This window comes from Chrysochloris asiatica, unplaced genomic scaffold (genome assembly GCF_000296735.1).
Source record: "Chrysochloris asiatica unplaced genomic scaffold, ChrAsi1.0 scaffold00323, whole genome shotgun sequence".
NCBI classification, from domain to species: Eukaryota; Metazoa; Chordata; class Mammalia; order Afrosoricida; family Chrysochloridae; genus Chrysochloris; species Chrysochloris asiatica.
In genome coordinates this window covers 2,195,629-2,200,055 of record NW_006408841.1, presented here as the reverse complement: position 1 = coordinate 2,200,055, position 4,427 = coordinate 2,195,629, and the positions used below count along the sequence as shown (strand labels likewise).

The window sequence follows — 4,427 nt, the reverse complement described above, 5'->3', positions numbered from 1 at the left end:
CAATGGAATACTATGCTACCTTGAAGAACAACAAGGAAGCTGCAAGTCACCGCAAAACATGGAGGAACCTTGAGGGCATTATGTAGAGAGTTTTTTGTTTGTTTGTTTGTTTTTGTATGTTTCCTATAATAATTTCATGTATATGTCTTGCTTCCAAATGCAAGAGGACTTTGAGATAAGTGTCCAAATTCCCCATTGCTTTTGTTTCCTCAATCTAATGCTGCAAAAGTAGCCACTGGTTGGTTGAATTCTAGAGGAGCCCACCATGCAAGAACTTGGGATCCAGATGGTGAATTGTGGCTTGTAAGAGGGGAGACTTCAAAGGAAACTCTTGGGAATTTCCTTTCTGAAGTGTTTAGATTGCAAGGTCAAGGTCCAAATTCCCCACTGCTTTTATCTCCATTGCTGTCTTGAAGGCAACATGGTGGAGAGGTGAAGGAACGGCTGAACACTTTTAATCTTCACTAAATGAGGAGATAACTATCAAAGAACACAGCACATTGTGGGCACTAAATGTTTGTTCCCCAAATCTGCCATCCAGTTGCTGTTGTCCTGCCATGCCGTCCAACTCTGTGAGTACTTCCCAATCTCATATATATTAGTTTTTTCACTAAAAGCTAACTTACCAGGAATCAATGCTTCTTCTCCCACATTTTCAGATGAGCTTTCATTTCCTGGACATTTGGACTGAGGAAAGGATAGTTGCCTGGTTCTGGCTGCCCAATGAATATGTGAGATCTCAGATTTGGGGTTGCAGTCTTCTCTGGAAAGAAAAACACATCTGTGAAGTCTTTTCAAGCCCTGGAAAACAAGAGACCAAGGCAAATTTGTGCAGGAAAACAAAACAAAACAAAAACACGGTGAAAAGAAATGGCTTTATTTTGACTTCTTTTAATTATGCACAAAATATATTAGTCCAGTTATTTCAGTTTTTAATTGGGACCTCCAAGTCTCTATACAAAATTCTGTGACAACACCAGTAAGAAATTAAGATACTGTCCTCAAGCTAGAATTTTTAACTTTTTCAGAATGAACCTCCTCTAGGACTCTGTTGGTCCTAGTGTGGCACTGTAGAAGCAGCACTGGACTGCTAACCACAAGGTCAGTGGTTCAAACCCACCTTAGAAACCCTATATAGTATAGCTGTGAGTTGGAACCAACTGAATGGCACTTAAGAACAACAATCCTCCACCTACAATGTCAAATATATTGGTGTTCTGCCTAAAACTAGAGAAAGTAGAACAGTTATGAATGGAAGCTAGAAAAGGGATTGGTTTTCTGTTGCTCTTCCTTAATTTTCTTCAGTGATATGAATAGTTGCATTTTAGGGATTAAGTTGTAACACCCCTCCTCCAAAATATGTGTTGGAATCCAAACCAATATACCTGTGGATGTAATCCTATTTGGAAATGGAGTTTTCTTTGTTCTGCTAATGAAACTGTGTCAATGGAAGTTATGTCCCAAATTTAATCATTTCTGGCAATCCCCTGAGAAATCAGTCATTGAAAACCCTACTCTAACACATGGGGGCACCATGAGTCAGAAAAGACTCAACAGCAACTGGTTTTTAATCGCTGTCTAGATGGTCTACTAGTAAAATGCTGTAGGATCAGCACTAGACTGCAAAATACAAGGTTGGCAGTTCAAACCTACCAGTTGCTCCTCAGAAACCCTACACAGGATCACTAGGAGTCGGAACTGACCCGAAGGCACTTACCAACAACAACAGATGGTCTAGCTTTAAATGTATTATGGTGGTGGTGGTGGTGGTGTGCCGTGGAGTCAGTTCTAACTCATAGTGACCCTGTATAGGGTTTCCAAAGCTGTAAATCTTTACGGAAGCAGATAAGCCTCATTTTTCTTCCGCTGAACCACTGGTAGTTTCAAACTGCTGACCATGAGTTTAGCAGTCCAACTTATAACCACTACTCATGGACACCATAAATATAATCACAACTCAGGTCACATTGGCAAGGAAAATTTCCGCCTTCAAGACCTCAAATTCTATGTCAGAAACACTAGAATAATTTTTAAATCTTAAACCAAAAATATACCCTAAGTCTTCTTAAAATCAAACAATAACTTTACTTAACTAGGAAAGAATGTTGGCACATTGTGCTCTTTCAAGTTCTATCTACAGGAGAACAAATTGACAATATCTAGGAAGATTCGATAAGAGATTTAGAGGGCAGTGAGTTTACAAATGGGGGAAGAATAACTCAAAAAAGGAAAGTGAGATTGTTTGCACCAATCAAAGATGCAAGCAATGTTACTGAATCGCACATATAGACATCATTGAATTGGTGTGTTTTGCTGTGTCTATTTTCAACAACGAAATAAAGACATTTGTTTAAAAAGTTGCTCAAACTCTGAAATTCCTCCATGTGACTACTCCCTCCCAGCCTCCTCCATACCCCATCCTACTAAACCTGTACTCCCTCATAGTCCCTTCCTATTCAAGATCCTTTCCTAATCTCAAAATCTCTTGCCTTATTCTGCTTTTCTTGCTTCCTGACCTAGCTGGCCAAACATTTCCATAACACACTCGGGATTCTCAAAGTGTGGTTTCCAGACCAGCAATATTAGCATCAGTCAGGTGCTTGTTGCTGTTGCTGCTGCTTGCCATCTAATCTATTCCAACTCATGGTGATCCTGTGTAGGTGGGTTTGAACTGCTGGCATTGTGTTTCACAGTCTAGTGCTAATCCTACAGCGCCACACTAGGGTGCTTGTTAGAAGTACAAAATCTCAGGCCTCACTTTAGACCTATGGAATCAGAATTTCTGGGAGCACAGAACCCGGTAATCTGTGTTTTAACAAACTCTCCTGGATATTAGGATGTAAACTAAAGCTTGAGAACCACTGCCCCAGCTATCTACCTCCTGTCTTGGATGAACTCCACCTCAAGGTCTGAGTTTGTGCATGAAAGAGAACTATTGTGGATGATATGAAAAAAGGCCTGAATGAATTTGAACCTCTTGGCCCTGGTTTTTTACAGTGTAACGAAAGGGAAAAACAATGTAACAGCGCCTCCTCTGGCTCTCCCACAAGTGTAAACAGTTAACGTGCCTCAGGACTGGCAATCTACTTTTGAAAACTCAGCCACTGAAAACCCCTTGGAACACAGGTCTACTGTGATATACTTCGGGTCACCATGAATCTGAGTTGACTCAACAGTAACTAATTAATGGCTACAGTTCTCCCAAGCTAACTAACCCAGTCCCTAACGCAGGAGACAGAAGCCTAGCCATTTCTGGGCCTCAGGGATGCCGTACTTCACAGTTAAAAGTTGTGTACTTCCATTTGCACTTGTCATGTAACAATCTATTGGAAAGGAACTCACAGTTAGCAATTCCTCCTTTAGTAAACAAGATCAGGTGTGGAGACAAGTTTGGGAAGGAACTCTATCCTACATTCTGAAAGATACTCATCTCCTTACATTTGCCCACATCTCTGGTTCCTTCACATACTCATAAACCCTTGTTTTCTAGTCTTAGGAGGCCCTCTGGTCTCTACCTGCATGGTCTTGCTTACCTAGGACACTGTTCCACTCTCTCAGAAACAAGACTCTGACCACATTAGCAGCAGTGAGCAGTAACCTGGGCTCACACATCTGCAACAGCAAGACTGTGTAATTTGCCTTAGTCCAGGGGGTGCAGCTCCCAAACCAGAACAGCATTTTGTTCATCTTCTGTTCCACTGTTTTATCCAACATTTGATTCAAAGAGGACTTCACAAGTTTTCCTTTCTTCTTGCTGAGGTGGATTCGGGACCTGTTGTAGATGAAATATTTTCCCTGTGTGGTCTGAAGGATTTTTTGGAAATAGTGTAACAAATATAAATTGTCTAACTGCTTCAGAATGCTAACTAGAAACCTCCTCTGAGACACCTCACTGATCCGTAGGAAACACTCTTTGGTAGAGAAGATTTTCCAGGCCAAGATACACATTTCACATTTCTGCCACACGGGGACAAAGTGTTTCTCTTCTCACAACTAAACTATGGGGAATTCTTGAATCTTGAGTTCAGGTTTTCCATGATGCTGAGCTCATTTTATCCTTGCCCATCAGCAACTCCATCAAAACTCCAGGGGAGCAGGAGAAACTGATAAACACTCTGATTGAGGCTTTTCTGTTATAAACATCTCCCAGAAAAAACATAAAACTCTGCGATGGATGGAAAGCTCATGTCTCCCAGAAACTGCCAGTAGAAGCCTGGTTTTTTTGTACTGACCTCCTTGGAAACGTGACTTTACCGTAAATCTCCTAAACCTGGCACTGCTTTAGATGGAGGCATTTTCTGTATACTCTGTAAGAGATGGTAATCTCATTTAACATCTCATGATGTTAGGCAAATATAACACAGCTGGTGGGTTTGAACTACCGACATTATGGTTCTCAGTCCAGTTCTGAACCTACAGTGCCACAC

General features: G+C 41.1%; 1 pseudogene; it reads right to left on the bottom strand.

The window, feature by feature from the left end:
* Positions 1-4,037, bottom strand: part of LOC102834788 — an 88,136-nt pseudogene extending 84,099 nt beyond the window's left edge.
* Positions 4,038-4,427: the final 390 nt, after the last annotated feature.